Source organism: Ciconia boyciana, chromosome 3 (assembly GCF_034638445.1).
Source record: "Ciconia boyciana chromosome 3, ASM3463844v1, whole genome shotgun sequence".
NCBI lineage: Eukaryota > Metazoa > Chordata > Aves > Ciconiiformes > Ciconiidae > Ciconia > Ciconia boyciana.
Genome location: NC_132936.1, coordinates 97,960,188 through 97,985,650, shown reverse-complemented (window position 1 = coordinate 97,985,650; position 25,463 = coordinate 97,960,188). Strand labels below are relative to the sequence as shown.

The following is a 25,463-nucleotide window of genomic DNA, read 5'->3' as shown; positions in this document are numbered from 1 at the left end:
CTTCTGCAAGAGGAATGGCTCCCCTCTCCCACAGGAACAAAAGCACTGCTGAGTCCTTCTGCTCGCCGCCATGCTTTAACCAGACCTTGCACTTCCAGTACATTTATATACTGAAGTATATGTGTACATTGAAGTTCTGGTGTTGCTTCTGCTTTGGGGCTGAGGAAAGGGAATGGTGGACGTGTCCTGTGGAAAGGAGTGAAGACGTATGCTAACCTCTCTTTTGATTCGTCCTTCATAGCCTACTCATGAGGTTTTTGGTAAAAGGAATAATAATCCTTTTCCTAGCAGCAGTTGATGAGCTGAAGCTGTTCTCTAGGGTGATGTTGACATGCCAGCTCTCTGTAGGTGGAAAATTACTTCTGAGGTTGCACAGGAAAGGTCTGCATAGTCTGCTGAAGATCGTGGACAAGATACCCTTCTGTGAAAGGTGGGGTGGTTTTGTCTGATGGCTGCTTCACCTGTGTGTTTCCTCCGCAGATCTTTCTGCTTGCCTTGAAACCATTGCCTCGGTGTGCTGGGCTGTAAATCCCTGAGGGCAGTGATGAAGGAACAGCATGGGTCTAGATAAACTCTACTTAACACGCTTGTTGATTGGCTTTGTCCTTTCTCCATGAGCCAAGACTGAAGAATTACTGAAATGCTGCAACATTATCAAGCGGGTAAGTGCTTTCATTGTAAATCTGTAAATCCTCCTAACCCCTATTTGTAAGAGGTGAATAGAAGCCCTGCGAGCCCACCTTCTTATAGACCATCAGTCCTATTCATGCCACAGATACAATGCGAATACCGATTTCTCCCTTTTAAATGCGAGAGCATTTATCTGCCAGTCCTCAAACCATATTTCCATGATATAAGAGTTGTCTGGATAATTAACTAATACAGTTACCACTGTATCAGCCTGAACAGTTGTTCTTGTCTGTGCTTTTAAAGTGAATGGCCTTGATTTTGCAGCAAAGGCAGTGAGATGCGATCTGAATGCAAGGGTTTGGGTGCGTGAAACTGTTTGCAGAACGAGGGCCTATATTTATATTTCTTCTAGAAAGTCTCACTATACTGCACACAAACCCCGTTTAGAGAGTTCTACTGAAACGGCACATTCAAGCCTTCGTTATTAGGAGATGTCAGCAACGAGATTGTCTGTTCAACATTAATTCTTCCATCCGTGCCTCTATCTATTATAATTGCCCTGATTTATTTGGTTGCAGTTCCTTTTCTGCAGCGTCCCCTTGCCTGCTGAGCACTTGTGGTGCTGAGGTTGAACGCGGGCCGTGTGGCAGACGGGGCTGTGGTGTGTCAGACCCACGCTCGGGCTGCCACAGGCACCAGCCGGCCAAGGAGCAGCAGTGCCTGGCCGGTGGGGCAGAGGTGCTGGGTGTCCTCCAGCCACCACTGGAAACTGCTGCTCTCGTTGGCTCTCTGAGGTGGGCGAATGCAGTCGTTTCACGAGGAGCAAGAGTCAGTGTTTCCTCAACTCTTACCAGCTAAAAAATTGTCACAGAAATTTGGCCTTGTGTCACACTGAAATTCAATCAAATTTGGAAAAATATGGAGATGTCAGATGGAAATGCTGGTGTCTCCAGACCACCCTTGGCTCCATACCTTCTTCATCCAGCCATGGAGGGGCTGTGCAGGCATAACTGGCCAAGGTTATGGGTAAGCACAAGCTGCTGCCAGCTGGCAGAAAGCAAACCCCTTTCTTGCCTGCCTCACCTCCTCTTCCACCTCTGCAAGTCCAGGTCTCCATCCCTCACCAGTCCTATTCCCCATCCCTTTCCATCCTTCCTCCCGTTTCATCTGCCCCTGCTAGCTCCCAAAGGCAGGCCCATTTTGAAACAAATATCTCTTTTGGTCTCTGCCAGTCCTTCCTCCCGGCCCTGTCTCTTCCTTGCTCGCGAGCTCCTTGGTTTTCAGTGGCACTTCTTGCTGCGATAGGTCTGTGTCCGACCTCCTTCACAGCTCAAAGCGAGCCATGTTCCTGCAGCTCTGCAGGAGACAAGGGACTTCTTGCCCACAGCAGAAATAGCAGGTAACTGCTAGTCTCAGAAGCCTTTACTGAGCCCTTAACTGCAGGTTTTTTTCCTTGTACTGTAATCTGGCCAAACTTGGTTAGATTTTAATAGGGATAGACACATTTCTACCACAAAGGCTGCCTCTCTGCCAAATTTCAAAATTCCCCTTCTGAAGCTGGAGATCCTCATATAAAAGGTTGTCTGGGTTTATTTAATGCATGCCAAGCAATATATTTTTCCCTTAATAATATTCCTGGAAATGGCTGAACTGTTTTGGCTAAAGCAGATTCCGAACTGCTTGGAATCAAATTCTCAGGCCTAAAATTTGGCAAAGTCAAGTAACGTGTCATTTTCTGTCATTGACACTGGGGAAGGAGGAAGAGGAGGTGGCACTGCCAGTCAGAAACCCAACTCCGACCAACAAGTCTTGCTTTTAAGAAACTGTCAGCCTGAAGCCAGCGAGGAACATCCCTGTGCTTGTGCGCCCGATGCGTCGTGCGGCTGTTACCACCTTCTTAAACAGTGAACATGGCAATCCACAAGTGTCAGTGCTGCTTCCAGCTACCTTGAACTACTTAAGTCTGCCCTTTAAACCATCCTGGCTCCTCCTCTCCACCTTTATCACTCCTGGGCTTAAGGATGGATCTATATGTGGAATCTATAGGTGTGTATGGGAGTTTGGCCCGAAGTCATGTGTACTGCCACCTTGGTGCTCATTTCCCAGCCGGGAAGTATGTCTGCAGAACCCCTCTGTGCCAAACAAGAATGTCCCCCATGGATGTTTCACTGTATAGTTGTATCTTTCGGGTTAAAGCTTTTACAGGGCTGTGATGTGAATGAGGACAAGGCTCCTTCCCTCTTCTCGCTATGCCCTGTCTCCTTCCTCTCTTTTTAGGACCCGAGGCACAGTGACATACAGCTCCCGTTCTCCTTCCTGGGTATATGTAACGCTTTGGTACATAAATGGATTGTGAAATGCTCTGGCACCCTTTACCAAATTGGCTTTGTCACAGAAAGTAGAGATTTCTTGATATTTCATGTTATATTCTAAAATTTCTTGGTATTTCATTTTAAAATGAAAATGAATCAATAAATGACTGAACAAACAAAACCAGTTACACTCTTAAAAAAATGGTGTGCCTACTGACAGCACCCCAGGGTGGATTATTGTGCCCTTTCCAAGCTTGTGCTGTGCAAGCCCTTTCCATAACTTGTCTTGCTACTCAGCAGTTTTCTCAAACGATACTGGTACCGTAGCATGGGCCCAGCACTTCTATTACCTGCAGAGCTGTGAATATCTCTTTTTATGCATACAGTGTTTGCACACTGTGGCTTTGGGCATAGGGTACTTCAGTGTTAGTGTAGGCCTAATAATAGCCTCTAAAGACAATTTCAGAAGTTGCCTACCTTTCCCCAGGGAACAGGGCATGTTTTGTGATTTCCTACCTTTAGATGCACAACCTGCTTGTGGGCTTGACTGCATAGCGAATGCAGTGAGAGAGTCATCCTTGCTTATACTCCTTTTCTCCTCCTTTATGTTCTGCTTTGCCTGCTGGGTCATTTTCTGCCTGTTTTCTCCAAGGCTAGAGATTTCAGTGTAATAATCTGTCTACCCATGCAAGTTATTGCTCATAACCGAAGTGAGGTAGCTGCTGCCCTAGGTAGCCCAAACAGACCCTGCCACTGCTTTGGTGGGAGAAGGAAGCTGTTGCAGAAGAGCACAGCCGTCCTGAGCGTGCCTCTGGGCTTCGGGCACACAAGGGCTGCTCAGAGGAGCCCCTTGACCCTGCCCCGTCTCTGCGACCTCTGCCACTCTGACTGATAGCAGCCAGTGCAGTTTGTGTTGGGGCTTTCTTCGCCACTCTACAGAGAGAAACATTAAACTGCAGAATGACTAAGTGCCTTTTCAAAGGCCACATAATGAATCGGTGAATGAACAACAACCCTGAGCAGTTCCAGCCCCCCTTCTCTCTGCAGAACAATGCCTCTTTCCCTCTATCGAGATGTGCACGTAGTGTACGTTGCATACAGAATTACGTATTTGCAAAGAAATTTGGATATTAATATTTATATTGTAGCGATGCCACTGTCCTCTGGGCTCTGTAAATAGCAGCACCACAACAATGTGAATTATTCCTTTTATGCAAAACCCTGGCCAGTGAAATAGCTTGTCAATGCAAAATAAAATTGCTGCACAAAAGTTTGACAGCTACATTCATTATATATGTCAATCAAAGGATCCTAAAGGCTTTATTGTCACTGTACAATGTCTGAACAATCTGCTAGCCCAATATGCCACAAAGTTATTTTCTCACTACTCCTTTCATTTAAAAAATAGCCACCAATAACTTTTGTCAAACCGTCTGAGAAAACTGCAGGAACAGCAAAGAAATCTTAGATTTTCTTGGGTGTCTGTGGGCTGGAGGCATTCCAGGCTTAACTCGCCATGTTATGGTAACATATCACAGCGCTTACAGTAGATGGGATCTGATCACACAAATTAAATCACTGCACAAACCCCAGAGCAGGCTGAGCCTGTGAAGGTGGCCCGGTGAGTTAGAAAGGAACAGGTTACACTGAAGAGAAGCAAATTTAACCACTTAACCTGCTTTTTGCCTGCTTTTGCCGGGTATCAGATATTCAGGCTCCTCTGTCCCAAGCGTTAGGATCGGCTTTGTCAATTGTCCCGCGTTATTTTCTGAAGCGTGGGTTTTGCTAAGGGCTCGCTCTCAACAGACGAGCCTGCAACTTGGGGGGGAGTTTTCTGTTTGGTTTTCTTTTGCCAGCCCGCTCTCCTCACTGAGCGTGTCCAAACCCAGCCGTCAGTTGCCACTCGATTCCTTGTAACTGGGGGCAGGGGGACGGGCGAGAGCGGGGCTGTTTCCCCAGGAGGCCGAAGCAGCGGCGGGGATGCTGCCCCGCGGGACGGAGGGAGGAGGGAGGGAGAGAAGCCCCGGGGCCGGGCGCCTTGGTTTTGCCCGCTTTGGAGGGCGCAGCTGCCGGCTCTGCTACCCTCAGCGCCGTGCCAGCAAAACGCGGAGAGGCCGCGAGAGGGAGCCGGCAGCGCTGCGGCAGCGGCGGGAGCGGCGGCGCGGCCCCGCCGCTGCCCCGCGCCCGCTGCCCGCTCGCCCGCTGCCCGCTCGCCCGCTGCCCGCTCGCCCGCGGGCTCTCTGCCTGCTGGGGACCGCCCCGGCACGGCCAGCGAGGCGGCTGCGCTCCACGCTGCTGCTGCAGCAGGCAGTGGGAGAGTTACCGTGGGAGTCCGTCTGCCGGCGTCCTCCTCGCAGGTGAAACGCTGCGTCGTGGTGTTGTGCCACGAGGGACCCTCTCGAATCTGATTTATGAGGGTGTCGTAACTTGACCAGCTTTAATTTGCTCTGGGCCGGAGCCTAAAGTAAGTTGCCCAATTCAGTAAAAAAGTAAGTTGCCCAATCCAGTATTTTGGAGGTTGGTTGTTTCCTCTAAGCGGTCAGCTTGGCTCTGGGTGCGTGGCTTTGCTTCCAGACCCTGGGCCCGGGTACCGCAGCAGCAGCGAAACCTCAGGCAGGTGCTTGCTGCACACGCCTTTGGCTGCACCTTTCTGGTGGCTGCTCTTGGGATGAGATGCTGCTTTTGGCCTGGGCTAAAGGGCACTTTTCAGCCGCTGACCTAAAAGTGTTAAGAATTATCCTGCTCTGATGTTTGAGAGTGAAGCGGCGGGTTGCTCTGTGAGGGTGCACGCAGAGATGTTGCAACAGGAATGCTGATCGTGACAGCTAGTGTTTCTACTGAAAAAGCATGGTGAAGAAATAGAAAAATGGAAACTTCTAAAGAATTGTGGTGTTAATTCACGTTCTGAGAGAGCTGTGCTGCCCACTCACCATCCCAAAACTGTGTGACATTTCCCTGAGGTGCGCTGCTTGCTGCTGCGTCATGGGCATGTGTTTGATCACAGACAAACACATTTTTGTAATCAACAGACTCCACAAGTAACTTCAGCGTACATGGGAGAAAAATACACAGACCAACACATTCCTCAGTGTTGAAGTTTGTAGTTTTTGGTGTGTTCTCTCCCCATACAGTGTTGCCCTCTTTTTGACGTCCTGCACAGAGCCCTTTTTTAATGTTTTAAATAATTACCACTGGCGTGGCAATGGCATAGAAGTCTGTCAGCACCATTACTTTGTGGCGAGCAGCAAATGTCGTGCAACACAGTGTCTGTTACCTGTGACAGAGCTGGTAGCCAAAACAACCACTATCGTTCATTTCGGCTTTGCAAGGCTGAAGTCAACTGAGGGTAATGAGGTGATGCTGACAGGACACAAAAGGCTTTCTGCAAGCAGTCGGCTGTGCTTTTCTCACTAGTCCACCTCCAGCCACGGGCAGGCTTTGTAGTGTGTGGGTGCAATGATAAAGACATTGCAAACGCTTTTCCTACTGTGGTAGGGTTAGGAGCTCCGGTCGCTACGCTTGGTGCTGTACACAGAAAAAAACCCTACCCAAGCCTGAAGCCTCAGCTGCAAACATCACTGCTGCAGCTTGTTCATTCTGGCCCTGAAGGAAACCCTCCTGAAGGACCTGGGGGATGCATCAAACCGAGCAGTGAAGGAGTGGGATACCCAGCCCCTCCGCTTCTGTGAATGCAGAGGTAGCAGCGACTTCCCAGGGGGGATAAACCCGGCTGCGTGCGGTGCTGGGCTGTCTTGCTTCACCGCCTCGCAGGAAAATGTTATGACTCCCTCTGCTCGGGCGATTGCTCACACTTCTGCACCCGCGGACCTCGCCCGTAAACTCTTAGCAGAAAATACACACCAATGCTGGCATGGCTCTTGCCAGCTAGGAGCTGTTTTCCAGCATCACTAGCTTTTAGTTGGCACGTGGAACCACTGTGGTATTTTCTCAATGTCTAATGTGACCTATTGTGCACTTCCACTGTCTGGGAGGATCAGCTCTTCTGGTGTGACAATTGCTGTAAAATTTGGTGGCGTTCAGGAGCCTCTCTGGCATTTGCAGCTAGGTGCAAGGCACAAGTTCCTTGATTTTGCCGTATCAGCCCAGCAAAACTTTGCGTGTCTGTGTGTACAACCAACTGTTTTACATTAATCCTGGTAATGGCTTGTCAATGTTCAAAAGAAATGTAACCTACAGCTGCCTAATTTGCTTGGGGGGGGGGGGGGGGAACTTTTCTAATAATCTTCTTATTTACTCAGGACTGTTTGGTTTGAAGCAGATGGAGGTACCAGATTGATCTACAGGACAAATGACAAAACAAGAGCAGAAAGTGTGTAAGTGGCTGCAGCATTAGAGGGGGAGCAGAAGTTTTTGACCCTGGGGTCTCACTACTGGCCCTTTCTAGGGTTTTTTTGGTAAGTCAGCTTATTGAAACTGCAGCCCACCAGCTTGCTCCTTTGAGCATGGCCAGCTGTTTCCCTTGGGTGCCCGTCATTACCTCTCGCTGTCACCTACAGGGGAGGGGAAGGTGCAGAGCCCTAACTAACGAGAGGGGCGGAGGTGGCCGAGGCGATCAGCATCTCCAGCTCAGCCATGCTGTGCCTTCCTTGCCCACCCCAAACTTGGGGTGCCGGAGCCTTCCCTGTTGCACCACCCACCTCCTCCCAGTGGCCAGACCAGTGAGTCCCTGCGTTCTTTTGGCTGAGCTGGGAAGTGGCCCTTCCAGAGCCACTGCTGCAGGCACTGGCACAGAGCAGACCTGGGTCCTCCCGGCAGCCTGGTGCTGAGGCTCTGCCCTCCCTGTCAGGACCGTGCACGCCACCACCCCGGCAGGCAGCTAGCAAGTTACAAAATACAGATCAGCATTTTTTTTTTTTTATATATTAACTTGTGCAGCTGTCCTGGAAAGGGTTAGAAATCAGTTCTGGAAAAGGTTGCAGTAGTTGTTGGTGAAGAGTTCTGCTGTGCCCTTAATTATTTATAAGCATCAGGATATGAGGACATCATGTTCACCCTCCAGCAGTGAGAAAGACTGCAAATAATCTAATAAATTACGCATGCAAATTTACGCTTTGAGTAAGTTTGGTTGCAAGTTCTGAGACTTAAAAGTGAGGAGATATCAGAAATAAGGCTGCTGCTTAATATTTTGCATGTCAGGCAGTTTGTTTGGTCAGGCAGTTGGACTAGATGATCAGTGTAGGCCCCTTCCAACTGAAATATTCTATTCTATGTTCCTGATGGCACAGTCTTCTCCTGCAGGGTTGCAGATTTGCTTCCCACCCCTGCCCTTTTGCCGCAGCGGGTGTTGCTTGAGGGCAATCAGCGGCAGGCTGCTGCCCGCGGGGCCCCTGCCCGATGGCCTCAGGGCCAGGCAGGGCTGCAGGAGCACCGTGGAAGGGATACTGGTTTTGGCAGCTGGATGGTGTCAGGAAAAGCAGGCTTCTCTCCCTGCCACAGGTTTCCAGGGGGCTGCCAAATAAGTCAGGTAGGCCAAACCAGGGCTCCTGCTTGGGCTCAGAAACGTCTGTTGTATGAGACCTGCTAGAAGAAGCGGTCCCTGCCCCGAGGGAAATCTGAAGAGACTTGCAGGAAATGTCATTTGCCACGTCCTCAGGAAAGCAAGCCTTGTGGCAGCGTGCTGTACGGCTGGGTGTTGTCAGACCACTGGTGTGCATCATCCCCTGGGCATGTTCACTCGGAGCATGGTGCATCGAATCACTGGCACATCCTTGGGACTGTTATGGTCCTCCACAACTTAATCTACTGTGTTGCAGAAAACCTTAGAGGCCTCAACAGATTTTGGAAGTCCTGTTGTGTCCTGCATCATATAAAAAAGATCTAATCCCCACCCCAGACTAACTCAGTCTAAACAAGCTGCTATTATACTGTATGAAAGGATACTTTAAGATGTTCATCTGTCTTGAGCTAGAATAAGGAGTGCCAGCATACAGAACTCAGTATTGTTCATTTTAACAGGTGTGTGAATGTTGACAATGTCAATGGTTCAACCTGGTGGTCTTGCAGTGCTCAAACCGCTGCTTCCACCTTAGCAAATGCAATTTTAGAGCATTTCTGAGATGTTCTGGTGCAGTGAGAAGAGGAGGAGGTCGCAGCTGGAGAGGGGGAGATCCCAGAGGGACATCACCCCTGAGGGACAGCAATCTCTGCTCTCCACCAGCTGCCAGCAGTGCTGATCCACGCGGGCTGGGCCGGGCAATGGCTTGTTCTTCATGCAAGTCAGAAGAGCAGGGAAACCTTATTGCCAGGTAAGGTCATTAATTGTTTCATTCTCAACTAACTGAAGCAAGAGGTATCAGCTCCAGACTTAGCGTGATAAAGTCAGAAGCTTCAAAGCCAAAAACGTGCAGTTTGTAATACCCAGCAGAAGAGAAGGGGGGATTAAAATAGAGATTAGGCCACGTTGTATCTTTGAAGCTGGATGCGTGCCCATAGCTGTGGTTCTGAATTGTTTCTCGAGCTGGAAGGCATGTGGATGGGAAGTCTTGCAAAATATCAGATCTCATAGGATTTCTGCTGCTTGAAATTAGTCACACTGCAAGATTTGGGCACTCTCAAGACTTAGTCCTCTTTTAAAGTGAAGACTTACTTCTAAAATGAGCCTAACCGCTACTTTGAATTGGTTCTTTACATAGCACCTCTTCCAGCTGCTGCAATAATGCCTGTTAGTGCAGCTATAAATAAAGAGTACTGAGTATTATTTAAAATGTGCAAAATTAATGCATATCTCCAGTACTGAGCCACAGCATAGTCTCTCCAGGCACTGCTTGTGCTTACGGGACCTGTGGAAGCATCTCTAATGCGGAGCAAGTGCCTGTTACACAAGCGTGAGCCATGGTCAACATGGGCTGTCCCGACATGTAGCTCCTTTGGCTGTTGAGGAAAAGGAACCTCATTTTTCTCTTTGTGGACTATTTCTTACACTTATTTTGTATTGCTTTTAGTTAAAATGTAAATTTAGAGGAGCATTTTTGTGGCACGGTGATTTTTTTTTTAAATACTTTCATGTGAAGGCTTTGTGGGTGGCTTGATGTCCTTCATACCATGTCCTAATACAATTTAAAGCACTTGAAGATCACGAAGTTAAGCATTCAAGCACTAGGCAATATCAGAATGAAAGGAATCAGATTAAATTATGACCTGTGTAAATTCAATCCCTTGTACTGTGTATTACAACAAAGCCTGTGGCTATGCCGAACGCAGAGAAGAGCTGTGCAATGTGCCAGTGCAGTTGGATGTCAGAAGATTTAGCCCTGCACCTTGAGAAAAGGCCCTCTTGGACATAGGTGAACTGCGATCGCTTTTTGCCAGGCTCACGGCCTGATCAGGTTTGGGATAATGTTTGTGGGGATGCCAAAAAGGGCATTCCTCACTGTGGTAGCCTGTGCCAAATCCCAGTCCCAGGCTTTAGTATTTTGGAAGCAATAGGACTTTTCAACAAAATGGGTAAAATTGTGGACAACTTCAACCTGGGCAAAACAGTACATTTCAGAATCTCGACTTGGTGATGAATGAGAAGTCTTTGTTGATTGCAAAGAAATATCTAATTGCATCAGACATGGTATCAAAAATTTGGCTATTACTTGACAAAGTTATAAACAGCTGAAAATAGGAGAATGTGATGGGACATACCAGGCAGCTTGTGATAACAGGCGGCCCTACCACCATCTGTAGTGATTCTTTGATACAATCAACAGGTTGAATGCTTAGCATATCATCTCTCAAACTCTATTAATATTTCAGTTGTTTAGTGCTCAGAGGGCCAAAAACTAAGTGGATTTAGGGGTGCAGATTTGGTGGCTACAGCCTGCTCCCATCAGTATTATAAGTTTTGCAGAGCTTCAGCTTTGCATGCCTTTGAATAAAATTAATTGGCCCTATTGAAGAAATCTCTTAAACACAGACTTAAACTCTCCTGGATGTCTTTGGGACTCTCCGAGTTAAGCCTTTAAATTAAACCTGTGTTTCCTTGCGTTCTCCAATCTATTTTAGCATGTACTTACTAACTGTTCACATGCTATAGTATTAGAATGAAATTCGGAGTTTTGCTGAACATGGACACAAGTTTGGTTGTTTTCTTATTTTAGGTATTACAGCTTCTTGGGCCATTGTAGGTGTTGTACACAAAATGATGGTGTTCTGTATAATCTATCTTTGTAGGAAAAGGAACATATTTTCCTACCTATTATGGAGTGCTCTGATGCAGAGGACAGTTTATTTCTAGCTGTATTTTTTTCTAGCCCTTTTTTTAGTCCCGTCAGTCTGGTCCTGTGTTATTAGGACAGTAGTTTTCAACACTGCCCACTCTTAGTTGTACAGCAATGAGATCATTTAATTTTTCATTTTGTGGGGATGTTTGCAATTTTTAATTTTTTCTTGATACAGGATGGAAAAAAACCCAGAAAACTTCATAAATCTTGCTAATCACATGATGCATAGTGGATTTTACTGTATTTCATAGAATTAAAAAAATGTTTTCAAAATAGAAAATGGATTGTTCCATTGCAGAAAGGTAGAAATAGTGCATTTAAATCTTACTAAAGCTCTCTGTTATCAACTTATAAACTGATTTTTTTCCCCAAAGCTGCCACATTTCACTTTCAGCTGCTTGGCATTTTCCAGCGACTTGCAACAACCCTACTTGGGTGCCATACAAAATTTCTTTGCAAATAAGCAAACCCGCAGGACTTCACAGACAACAAACTGCAACTATTCTGTCTTCATCAGTCATTTTCATCTTGGTATGAATGTTTTACCTGATCTGTCTGTGTCCAAAACGTGCTTTCGCAACGTGTCCTGGAGCAGGTGATCTCTTCCTATCCTTCTTTCCACTTAACGGGCCTCACATGAAATCTTGCTCGTGCTTATGTTGTGCCAGACGTATAGGACACAGTTGCCTTTCAACAAGCAGTTATGTTTCTGGAAATAATGCCTTCTGGAACTGGAAATTTAGGATAACAGATTCAGGAGCCTTCACTACGTAATACATAGTACAACAGAGCACAGCTCTTGTAAGCACAGCACCCAAACAGATGCAACTTTGAATCTGCTCAAGAATAATTTAGAGCATGGTCTCAAAGTTTGGATGATATAACTACTGATTCCCAAAAGGGATAAAATTATATTTCTGCTGTGCTCTGACCTTATCTTTGAACCATTTAATATAAATTCTTTACCTTACCCCGATATGTGTGCACATATTCTAAGAGCGAGAGAAAAAGCCCAGAAATTAGCTGACTAAAGAAGTACGATTAAAACCAGTCAAGACTGAGCATGTCCCTAGTGGCAGAGTTTTATTTTTCTCCCCGTGCCTCTTTTTCAATAACTTTTATCTTTTCCAGCCTTTGCACACTGAAGTCAAAGACGACTTGGCATCATCAGGAGTGTGTTTGCATCTAGTCCAAGGATGTTCCTGTAAAATTGGAGATCCAGGTCTTCTAGGAATGTCTGGTTTTGACTGGGCCTTACTGCAACACCCCAACACAATGTTCTCACTACGGACCAAACCAAAAATTGTATCACGGTTGCACACTCAACGTTTTGGCTTTACGAAGTGTGTCATACCAACCAAGCGTGTTTTTCAGAGACCTTGGGTCTAACTCTTGCCTGCATGTGTAGGAACCACATGGGACACACAGTGTTCCCAAATCCTCTCAAGAGAGCCACTCAGACAGGGGAAAACAGTCTTTCTAGCTCTGTAACCTTAACAAAGATTTTAGTATTCCTTCAGAGCAAAATATGCATGACATCTGGAAGCAATTATTCCTTTAAAAATCACTCTGTGAGTCAACATCAAAAATGCACTCAGCACTGAAAATGAAAACTAATAAACACTAAAGTTTCCAGTTATCCCGCAGTCTTAGTGACCCGCACTGGAACAAAGTCATTTCTAGAAAGCCTGAGCAGGGTGGGCACAAAGCTGGTCTTGGATCCCAAAGCTGGACAAGCTGTGCTGAGACAAAGAAGCAACGTTTGCATGAAATCTGATGGCCAGGGAGGTTTTCTTTCTGTTATATTACGGGAATAGGTGGGAGTATGAGGAACCGGCTCACACAGACTTTGCCCATCAAGGAACTGAACACAGCATTTATGGATTTAGAGCCAAATCATATTTTGGCGATGTGATGCGTAGTTATCTGGCCGTTATTAAAACAGTCTAATGTAGGATCATCACAGGGCTGGAAAACCTACAGTGAAAAACTAGTGTGACTGGGATGTACTGGGCTAGTGAGGGAGCATGGATGCTCTGCTGGGCTTTGCTGGCAAGGTGGGTCTCAGGACATTTCTGGAAAGGGCAGATGCTGAAGCAGATCCTGATTGTTTTAGGTCTCATCAGATGTTGCCTTCAACCTTTCCATGGTAATGTGGAAGATGGCTGGGAGCTGGTTTCTCCTCCCTCAGCAACATTAAGGTGTGCTCTAATAGAGCAATTTCTATTTTAATTATTTTATTTAATAGCCAAGGAAGACTATGGGTCCTTACCAGCCTGTTACTATCCTGGTTTCCAAAGGAAACAAGAGTTTATCTGATTACGCTGTGTCAGGCTGTCTTCTGACCACATTTAAAACAAGAGGAAAATATTCAATTCCTTGAATTTTGTGAAAACAGGCGGCCGCGTAAAGAGCAGTATGAGTGCAGCAGTGCTCGCGGGCAGCAGAGGGACTCGCCCCAGAAAGGGGGCTCTGGGGAGCCCCGTGAAGTGCCAGGGAGCCCCAGTGACACAGGCGGAGCTGCAGGACACGCGGAGCCAGCAGCTCCCGCTGGCACTTGCCTTGTTTTTAACCCAGCGTTACCCTCCGAACGCCTCTGAGGTGGGCTTCCCTCCTCCTCCTCCTCCTGTGTGCAGAAGAGCAGTTTCAGTAGGGCATGCAGGCTGCCATGCTCATGTGAAGCCTCCCTGTCTCAGGGCCTTTCTATCCCCTCTGATTCCCTCCGGCCTTTTGCGCCTGCATGGTGCCCACTCGGCGCGGGCTGGCGTTGCCATGCACGTACTGGTCTGGGGAGGTCCCTTTTGCAATGCAACTTGCTGCTGCAGCGTGCAGCAAGTTACCCGCAGAGCTTGCTTAGGCGGCGGAGGGATGTCAGAGAGTGCGCACCGTGCCTTTATAATGATGCCCTGTTGCTCTGTTTTCCAATAATGTTGATTTTGCTGCTCATTCTTCTACCCAGCGCCAGTGTCTTGAAGAAGTCCCGAGGTATTGTACTGATGAAATGCCAGTTGAAGTCAAAGGCTTTAAGCGCCTCGCTTCCCACCTCAGAGTGTGTCAGGGCAAAAGCCCTGATGTTGGGGTGTCAGGCGGCATGATAGATGGTTAAACACCGTCTCCCGTTTTCTGTAAGACAGGAATAATATTTATTATCGGGGCTGCAGGAAACTCAACTGCTTAATGGTCATGAAGATCCCTGAGTACCTACTGTTCTCCAGAAGGACTAGGTGGTAGTGCTGATGAACATATTTGTGCTGATAAACATTGTGCCCAATTTGCATGCCAGCTGGATCAGCTACTTGCTATTCTTTTTGCAACCATAATTTTTATCATAAATATTTTCCAGACGTACATCAGTAGCTCATATCGCTTGGCTGGCAAGTCTAAGACAAGTCTGTCTTACTAAGCCAGACGGTTTGTACAAAACAAGCTGACTCCGTACCCCAGAAAGTGGTCATTTCCTGATTCTTTTGAGTCTCTGAGCTCTTTCTCAATACCTACGGTACATCTGCAGGCAGATTATGGCAAGAATCTTATAACTGCACAGGCATTAATGGAGGAAATGGTATTTTGCTAGCCTGCATTATACCTCTTTCCAGTGAAATACTATTTTAAAAATAACCTCAGGTTTGGTGGGTGTTGGAGGAAGCGGTTAGGACCCCAGTTCTTAATCTTGAAACTGCAGTTTGTAGCTGCAGTGAAACCCGTTGCTGAAATGTAGGTGTCACTCCATGCTGCACTTTCATATGGAGAGGATCCGGTGGCGAAGGGTGACTCCTGTGACCACAGAACTATGACCTGTGTAGGCAAAGAGGGCAAAAAGCAAGATGGGGTATGGGGAGGGAGATAAAGGAAAGACGGAGCTGCAAAGTGAGAAACGCATGGTGGGAGCAATGGAGCTGATGTGCAGGAAACGGAGAGGGAGCAGAGGAGTGGAAGGATGTTAAACCAGCAGAAAAAGTACAGGTTTGCATTGCAGCCCTCCAGGAGGCCAGAGGCAGGGCCCCGCTGTGCCAGGAACACGTTCCAGGGACAGTCCAAGGCTGAACCTTGTGCTACAGCAGGTGAGGCAGAGGGATGGCAAGGGACAATACCGCTCCTGCCCTTCAGGGGAAGGCTGGGGACTGCACAGGGAAGGGCAGGGGAGGTGTTTTGCCAGCCTGTCAGATTGTTGTGCTCCCAGTGACACTGGTAATTGCGTCAAGGATTAGGATGGGATTTCCTCCTCACCTCAGGGCGGCAGGCAGGTTTTTTGTTTTTCTCTGCACCCTGGAGCAAGACTAGCTTCTAAGGATCATCAGAGCGTTTTCTCCTGAGATTTGTTAGGAGCTGTTAAGGAGCGTGTGGTGGCTTGTGATGAGAGCAGGAGGCACAGGGTGGTGGTGGTGGTGGGGTGGGTTTTTTTGCTTGCTTGTTTTTTATTCTCCTGCATTTTCTGTCTGGTGTTTCCCTGCGATGGTCCCTGTGCAGGTAGCTTGGGGCACCCTGAAGGGCTGTGGTGGGTGAGTCTGGAGCAGTCCCTGGGCTGCCATGTCTGTGTGGTGAGTCAACAGGTAATTTCATTTCAGCCTTACTAAGCGGTTGGTTCACTGGCATACCTGAGACCCAACCTTCTAACTTAGTTTCTTGTCTTCCTTTAAAACTTAAAAAAGTAGAAGAGTGGAGAAGCAGGAAGTATACTGAAGTCCTTGCAGACTCCTCTCTGGTGGAGACTGGTCCAGATTTCATCGTGCTTCAGTGTTTTCTTATGATATACTTGTAAAGGCATGCTGAGAAGTCCTCTAAGGGACAGAGAATCTGCTGACATGAGTGCAGAGGGCGGTCCTTCCTCCCACTGCCTTACTATCAATAGGATGCAAGTCAAAAAGGCTCTCAATTTTGACTGCAGTAGGTTCCAAATCCAAGCTCCCTGACTACTAGTGAGGGGATGAAGAAGAGAATGTAGTGCTAAGTACCTGCATTTTACCTTGACATTTGGAGCCAGCCCTGTGACCCGAGCTGTTGTGGATAAGCTGTAGTCCCTGCAGGCAGTGCAGGAGCTGCAGAGATCTTTGGTGATCATAGCACAGGCATCTTCTCTTCCTGCTGTAGCCCACAGCATCCAACTGGTGATACAAGGCATATGGGCGAGATTTGGGGTGACATTGATGGGGTGACATCTGGGCGAGATTGATGGGGTGACATTGCTGGTATCTTTGACTCAGCTGGTTGGAACATGCTGGACAGTAATGCCTTCATCTTTGAATCCCTTTGTTATACAAATGGCTGATTAAAAAGAAAGAAAACTGCTTGCAATCAGATGTTGTAGCAGCGATTTGTTTCTGGTGGCTAAATCCACTTTTTCAGTGTTTCTAGCCAAGCAGTGAGGCATGGGATGACTTTTCTTACTGCTCTAGCTAGAACTGGACAAACCCCAGTCATCTCTGCAGATGCTGCAGACCCTTCACGTTGCCAGCACTCACTAAGGATCCTGTTTTCGCATCTGCTCCATTCCTATTTCAACAGCTAAACAAAAGTCTGATTTTAAGCAGAGACCGGTCCCCACCCAGTTGTTCTCACCTTTGCATTTTGGTAAGGACAGCTAGTTCAGGGGCAAGCTCTTTCCAAAATCTTTCTGCTTGTGTTGATGCCCAAAGAGGGGGCTGTGCTCTTCTGAAAACGCTGACAGCCTGCTGCACTACTGCATGGTGCTGTGGCTGGGAAGTGGTACCTTAAAGAAGCTCTTCCTTCTTTCTGGCTCACGCTCTGTCTCGGTGCAGCAGGAGAGCTTGCCTCCTCTGCTTACTGTCAGTCGCTCAGAGATCATCACTTACATCACTTGCACATACGCTTTACTCTGGGCGGATAAGCAGTGATAAAAGAGCTTGTTTTATTTTTGTGCCTTGACCTGAGTGATTCACTCAAATAATCTGATGGCGCCTAGAAGGCATGATTAAATAGCTATGATTGATTAAACAGCAATGATGGCTCCAGCTCTACATTGCGTGGACGTTTCTTTGCACTTTTTAAATCCTGGCCCTGTTGATAGCTGGTGTGTTATCTAAACGCTCTTTCACGGGGGTTTGCCAAAGTGCATAAGAGTCCATCTGAGAAATGCTGTGCTTGGGTCATTTTTTTTAGATCATGGGTGCAGTGAAGAAACAGCTTGTCCGATTCTAAATATACTGTCCTTGACAGACGTGAAATAAGCCCACTGATTAAAATAGCTGCCTAGTTCCCAGTTCAAGATCTTACTGTATAACATCAGCGTTTGGCTGCCCTTCTGATAAACTTGGAGAAGGACCGATTTCCATTTTGCTGCTTTCGAAAGGGAAGAGGTTGGAGGGTTGTCATGCAGCAAGAATGCACCGATTCGGAGAATTTCTAAACAAGACCCACTGCATTGCGAATGGCAGCGGGAGCCGGGATTTATGGGGAGATTACTTGGTTAAACGTAGCCTGAAGGAATGAAAAATGAGCAGCCCAAAAAAGAAATTTGTTGAATATCTTGGCAGTGAAATCGAGTGGCCTGATTTATGAGCAATAACGAGTTATCTTTCTGCAAACTGATTTCTGAGAGTGATTTTTCAACCTGTGCCCTTCGGAGGGGCAGCTCTTGGTGAGATGTACGGTTCTACCTATTGCTCGTGAAACGTGATGGGACAGGCTCTCTTTTTCTCTCTACGGCTACGTGGAGTGCTTGGTGGACTGTCAGCTGCCATAACGGGGTCCTGGTGCTTTCTTGCGTTCGGGCCTTCCTTGGCTGGTGGCTGTAGAGGGCGGGAAGGAGGGCTGGCTGCAGGGGTGCAGAGCCCTGGGGGTCCCTGCTGCACAGGGGGACAGTGAACCGTGGGGGGACGGAGATGCCAGAGGTCCCTGCTGAGGCTGAACAGGTGTCTTGTGGGTTCAAGACCAGACTGGGGAGATCAAAAGGCATTTGGATCCCTTTGCTGTGGCATGCGTTGCCAGAGGGACAGTCCACCCACCCTGTGGCTGGTGGGGTGGCTCCCCCTCTAGGTGCCACCCCCAGTCCCACACACGTGGCTGGCGTAGCCTGGGACAAGTGACCATGAGACTGCAGGGGTTAGAGGTGACGAGTCCCAGCCAACGTGTGTAAAGGTTGTGGATGAAACCAAGCTTTACTGGAGTTTCTGAGACTTCTGCTATTGCCTTCAGTGGAATCCCTAACTTTCCTGTGATGATTTTTGCACGCGTGTATGCACTGGCATACATGTATATGTGAATCCAAGCCACACAAAACCGCTTTCCATTGGCAAAGCACCCCGTAGGTGCCAGTTCCTCTGAAATTTTCCATTCAGCTATCTGCACAAATTTAATACTGCATATGACTCCAGGAGTCTTGTTTTTGCCCATGTGAAGCTAACTGTCTATAATGAAGTCATGAGTTACTTGACTAAAATAAGAACTCAGACTTCAAAATAAGAAACCCAAAACCAAACCCACAGCTATTTTTTTCAAGTTCTAAAAAAAATCCTATTTCCTTTTTAAATGAATCTCTCACCACTTAGTATGAACTTGCAGTTCTGCAAGACACGGAGAGCTTTTTTCAGCAGATGCTAAACCTGAAGTCAGTGGAAGATCTAAACAAGTGGTTAAAGGTGAGCATGTGCTCAGGCACTTGCTGAATTGGGACAGAGCATTCAGTGTTTTCCTGAGTTGTAACTTAGGCTTAAAAGGAAGGACCTTTGTTTTGCCAAATGGTTCATTTCTATTTTGCTATGCGCTGAGAGCTCAGGATAATCCCACTTGGAGAGAAGCAGAGAGGAGGGAAGGCTACACTTGGGAAAACCTATTTTCAGTAGCTCTGTTTTCTCTAACCCCATTTTCCTAATTATGATCAGCTAATGCTGACAGACTGGTTCACAGAAATTAAACCCCATTATACGGTACAACAAGTCAATGAGGCCTGGAGTCGGACCCTACTTTAACATAAGTAAAATAAAGATCCCCTGTGGCTTTTAATTCTTTTTTATTTAGTTACTTAATTGAACCTGCACTGTTCTTTCTTTGTAATTGATTACCGCACAGAAAAGGTAATGAAACAGAAAACTTTATTTTCTCTCCAGTGATTTTTATGGTTATCATGGAAATGTTTTTGCTGCTTTCTTTTGGGACATAAAAATTCTCAATATAGACAAAGGGAAATCAATGTTAGTTAATTGAAGGCATTTACATGGTTGGAAGATTAAAAGTTGGGTTTGTTTTGTTTTGTTTTCTTTTTTTTATTCTTGTAAGTCAGCTCAGATTTTTCAGAATGAGAATTAATCTGGCATTTTATTGTCCCTTTCTTTTTTCAATGCTGAATCTACCAAATTTGGGGACCTGGTCCAAAACCCACCAAAGCCAAATGGGAATCGTTCCATCTAATTCAGTGGCTTTGGATCATGCTTTAGAAGCACATATTCAAGACATATTTATATATGTATACACACACAAACAGATGCCTATCTGCTTCACATGCCATTTGTCATAACTGGGATTAACCTCTGAGCAAGATAAGGAAGAAAAATTTGTTGGGTTTTTTTTTCTGGATTTAAAGAAAAGCTGATGTTAATTCCCCAATTCTATTATTTCCTTTAAATCTCATTCCACTCATACTTCTCTCTGTTTCTTTAATTTGTGAAGCTTGGTTTTCTTCATTTTGTACATGTTCCTCCTCCTCCTCTTCTCCCTTTTATTTGGGTGTCTCGGCTACCTTTGGCAGGGCAAGGGTCTCGCGGACGCAGTTCACCCAGTACCCAGCACTGCACCCAGCTTCCCTACCCTTTGTGAAGCTATGGATATTTCTCGATGATGCACAGAGCTGGCTGAGAGTTAAAGGACTCAAGTCTGAAAGTCTAAAGGAGTTGCCAGCTTTCCCCACCCCTTGCCTTTGTGCATACAGCTTTTTGCCTTGAAGCAATTTTAATAAAGGCTATGTAACAACATGGTGTTGGCATAGCATGAGCAGCATTATTCCATCTGTTTCTAGGGAAAATGTAAAAACATGTGTTAGTATAACATTAAGGTTCCCGTTTTCAACAGCTAAAAATCAGGCAACACTGGAGTTACAGACTGCTTTTCAAAGCTATTTAGTGATTTTCATTGCCTTTGTTTTTTTGGAACTTGCCTTTAACGCCTTTGAGAAATGTTTTGTATTCAAAGAGCTTTGAGCACCCATCCTTGGAAATGAAGGCTCTGTTAGCTATTCCAGTTTGGCCATCCAAAGTCATTGCTTTCTGTTGCTAGTGTGCAGAGCTGGTAATTTAAAGAGTATTCAGTCTCTCACTGTAGAGATGAATGAGGGCTGTAAAATTGTATTTGCAAACATTCATCTTAACTTCTATGAGAATTAACCTTATATTAGGTGGAGGGCTTGAGCATGCTAATTTTAATATTTTGCCAAACTCAGATCAGTATAAAAAAGAGCTTTAAAGGGAATATTCAGTGCTTTTCTGAATCAGGGCCTTAACACCTATTTTTTAATTTGATTTTTTTGTGTGAATAATTATAAAGATACATCAGGCAGAGTTTTTACTAAACATCACATTTTAAACAGTGATGATAGAATATCCTGTCAGTGCAAGTGTGGTTATTTGTGCCAAAAGTCTCATTTTAAGAGTTATGCTGGTACAGTCAGGACACAAAGCAATGCAGCATGTGGCTTCCTGGCATTCATACCTAGTGAGAACAGCTTTCACTGTCAGTGCTGCAAACTCAAAACAATGTTCACAGGGAGATATCCATCGACACAGAGCAGTATTGAGCAAAGGTATGATCCGTGCAAACAAGTGGTCAAGGAGTGAACAAGAAAAGGTGCTTTGCTGGGCCTGATAGTATGAAGGAGGAAGAGCTGGTTGGAGACATGAAAGTTGGAGGCATCCTTGGCTGCAGTGACCATGTGATTGTGGAGTTGAAGACCCTAAGAGGAGGGAGCAGGGCAAAAAGCAGGACCACAGCCCTGGATTTCAGGAGAGCAGAATGCAACCTCTTCAGAGATCTGCTTGGAAGAATCCTATGGAATATCTCCCCAGAGAGAAAAGGAGTCCAGGAGAGATGGGTGCTCAGGAAAGGACCATCCCGAAGAGTAGAAAATGAAACAAAAGTGGCAGGAGGCCTGTATGGATGAGCAAGGAGTGCCAAACTGAATGCAGACATACAAAGGAAGTGTATGACGTTGAAGCAGGAGCAGGTGATCCAGGAGCAGTGTAGAGATCCTGTCCAGTCTTGTAGGGATGTGGTTTAGGAAAGCCAAGGCTGGAGTTGAATCTGGTAAGGCATGTGAAGGGCAACAAGAAAGGATTCTGCAAGTACACAAACAGCAAAAGGAGGACTAAGGAACAAGTGGGCCTGCTGCTGAATGACACAGGGGAACTGGTGACAAATTACATGGAAAAGGCCAGGTACTCAACGCCTTCCTTCCTTAGTCTTTACTAGGAAAATCATCCTCCAGGAATCCGAGACCCCTGAGACCAGAGGGAAAATCTGGACCAAGGAAGAGTTGCCCCCAGTGGAGGAGGACCAGGTTAGGGAACAGCTGAACAAACTGGACATACCTAAGTCTATGGGGTCTGACACAATGCACCTATGAGGGCTGAGGGAGCTGGCTGATGTCATTGAGAGGCCACTCTCAATGATCTTCAGATGGTCACGGTGACTGGGAGAGATTCCTGATGACTGGAGCAGAGCAAATATCCCTCCATCTTCAAGAATGGCAAGAAGGAAAATCTGAGGAACTACAGGCTGGTCTACCTCACCTTAGTCCCTAGGAAGGTGATGGAGAAAATTGTCCTGGAAAGCATTTCCAAATGCATGAAGGATAAGACTGTGATTGGGAACAGTCAGCATGGATTTATGAAGGGGAAATCTTGCTTGACCAACCTAATAGCCTTCTACAATGACATGACTAGTGTGGTGGATGAGAGGAGAGCAGCGGATGTTGCTTACAACTTTAGTAAAGCCTTTGACATTGTCCCCTGTAACATCCTCATAGACAAGCTGACAAGGTAAGTGTTAGATAAGTGGAGGTGAATTGAAAACTGGCCAAATGACCAGGCCCAGAGGGTTGCGATCAGTGGCACACAGTCCAGCTGGAGGCAAGTAACTAGTGGTGCACCCCAAGGGTCAACACAGGGAACAATACTGTTTAACATCTTTATTTATGACCTGGATGATGGGACAGAGTGCAGTCTCAGCCATTTCACAGATGATACTGAACTGGGAGGAGTGGCTGATACACCAGAGGGTTGTGCAGCCATTCACAGGGACCTCAACAGGCTGGAGAAATGGGCAAAGAGGAGTTTCATGAAGTTCGACAAAGGGAAATGCAAAGTCCTGTGCCTGGGGAGCAACAACCCCAGGCACCAGTAAATGCTGGGGACCAACTGGCTGGAAAGCAGCTTTGCAAAGAAGGCCCTGGGGATCCTGGTGAACAACAAGCTGACTATGAGCCAGTCAGGACACCCTCAGGACAAAAAAAGGCTAACAGCGTCCTGGGCTGCATTAGGAGGAGTGTAGCCAGCAGGTTAGGGGAGGTGATCCTTCCCCTCTACTTAGCACTGGTGAGGCCACACCTGGAGTACTGTGTCCAGTTCTGGCTTCTCCAGTTCAAGAGAGACCTGGACATACTGGAGAGAATCCAGTGAAGAGCCACAAGGATGATTATGAGACTGGAGCATATCTCACGTGAGGAAAGGCTGAGAGAGCTGGGTATGGTCAGCCTGAAGAGAAGGCTCAGAGGGGATCCTATCAATGTGTGTAAATACCTGATGGAAGGCAATGAAGAGGGAACCAGACTCTTCTCAGTAGTGCTCACTGGCAGGACAAGAGGCAATGGACACAAATTAAAAAGAGGAAGTACCATCTGAACAGGAGGAAACACTTTTTTACTGTGAAGGTGGTCAAACACCGGCACTGGTTGCCCAGAAAGGTTGTGGAGTCTCCATCCATAGAGATATTCAAAACCCAACTGGACACAGCCCTGGGCAACCTACATTAGCTGACTGTGCTTGAGCAGGGAGGCTGGACAAGATGACCTCCAGAGGTCCCTTCCAACCTCAACCGTTCTGTGAGTCTGTGATTTGCTAGTCTCCTATTTAAATAATCAGTTCATAGAGCAGAAAAGATACTGTACAACAGCAGAGTCACCACACATCATGGTTATTACATTTTTAACAGTAAATTAGGGAGTTCAGAACAAGAGTAGTTTGAAGGTTTTTTTGTGAAAGCTCTTTAATCAATATTTCTAAAGAACAAACTCATATTGTGAATGATCCATTAACAAAACTTAGATTAAATGTGTAATAACTATGATTAATGATTCAAGCAACTCTTCTACTGCTGATTTTGCATGACTGTGTACTAGCATCTATGGCCTTTGGTTTGATCCTCAGTCACCAGCAGAAACTGGTTGAATTCAAGTGGCTGACTCCTATAAAAGTATTTAAAGTTTTCTATAATTGTTAAATAGTTCAAGGCCTCTTTCATGTTCACCCCTGGAGTGTTATTGTATTAAGTCCCCCCTAAAAAAAAAAAATCAATCTTTTTAATAGATATTACACAAAAGTAGCAGAGAAAGAAATTTCTTTTAGGAAAGAAATTATATTTATGCTAGGTATGGATAATACACTCGACTTAGAGCAACCACAAGTAAATGTTATCACATCATTTGATGTGTGCAGTACATTCAATATAGATTGTACTGCTTACCCAAAACCTTTAGGTAGCATGAGGTTCTGAGATGGTTTTGATGGTGGTGGTGGCAGCAGCAGCAGGAAGGTTGTTGGTTTTTTACCTTTTTTATTTTCTTCTGGGTGTTAGGATAATTTACTGTGGATGCCATAGTAAACCATAGTAAGAGAGAGAAAAACATCATTTTACGATGGCTGCTGTGCTGTCTGACATGGTTTCTTGCAAATAAATACAAGCACATGCTGAGAAGCAGCCTCTCTGTTCCTCCTCACCCTTTTTGTGAACGTGGCTCCACTTGTGCTCCCCGACACCGAGTGCACGTGAGCTGGTGGCACCCCCAGCAGTTCTGCGCTCACCTTCTGACACCAGGGTGGACCTGCTCCCCAGCACTTGACAGAGGTCCTCCGCAAGGGAGGCCCCAGGGGACCCTTCACATCCCTGACTGCTGGAACTGGCTGCTCTCAAATCTGCATTTTTTTTTTTCATGAGGTGTGACTCATCAGAGTCATCTAGCTGCGACCTAGTAAAAATGGCCTTTCTAGAGCCATAGAAACCACAAAATCCCATTACAAGCCGTTTCATTTTCGGTGACTAATGAAAGGTCAGCAGTAATCAGACAAGAGGAAATTCTTAACTCTTTCTCAGATTGCCTTTTTCCTCTTTAGTGAAAACAAAGCTCACCAATAAATGAAATTCAGCTCAGATGGGTAGTCTTTGAACACGTTGCGCCAGTGCCTGGTTAGTTGACAGAAGACTGCCAAATGTCTGTTCAAGTTTCTTGGTTTTTCTTCCTGCAAAAACTCTTTGCGCCTTGTAAGATATTTCAGCTACTTCAAAGGTCTCAAAACAGTTTCTTTTTCTTTTTCATTCCCATTTGTGATTTTATAGATCATATAAGTGAAAGTGGTAAGGAGAAAGTATTGATGTTGCAGACTGGATCCCTGAGAAAATAAGTGGACCTTCATGGCCAGACAACAGAGCAAGCCAGTGAAGTCAGTGTAGCCCAGTTCTGCAGTAAAAATTGCAGAGCTGGGACTCAGGAGGACTCACTCGTTAATTTAATTGCAGCAAATAAAGAAATGAAGAAGGTAAGAGGGCAAACAGACACAGAAACGCAGTTTTGAGCTTGCAAAAAAATTGAGCTGCATGTGCTGTTGGCCCTATTAATGTAATTGATTCAACATAGACCAACTTTCAGATCTATGCAGAGCTCTTGTAAAATTAATGCGAGCAGTATGCTGAAAAATGTAGAGGCATGGGCCACATAAGCAAAGACTCGGACTACGCTTATGGTTGGCAGGATGGGCAATGCATGACTGGGAGGTGGTGGGCTGTGGGGCGTCATATGCACTTTAATTATCAAGTGCTTTTTAATGTCTGTTGGGGGCCTATTCAACTTAGGACAATTATATACATATGCAAGAGTCTGCAGTGACACAAGGGCTCTGCATTGTGCTTAATACTGAAGGAGGACTATTGCTGGGATCAGAGACCTACCCAGCCAAAGCTTCACTAAGTGAGACCCTCAAGTCAGCATGAGCATGTGTAATACAATGTAAAGGATTGTATGTCATATTTTTCTGTTTCTTTTCCCATATTGCTTTCTCCATATTGTTATATCTGTTTT

General features: G+C 46.1%; 1 long non-coding RNA gene across 1 annotated transcript; it reads left to right on the top strand.

Moving 5' to 3' along the window:
• LOC140649091 (uncharacterized) lies at positions 1-24,750 on the top strand. The gene is made up of 3 exons (XR_012041464.1): positions 1-206; positions 481-662; positions 24,725-24,750. It is a non-coding gene; the product is annotated as an uncharacterized lncRNA (long non-coding RNA).
• Positions 24,751-25,463: the final 713 nt, after the last annotated feature.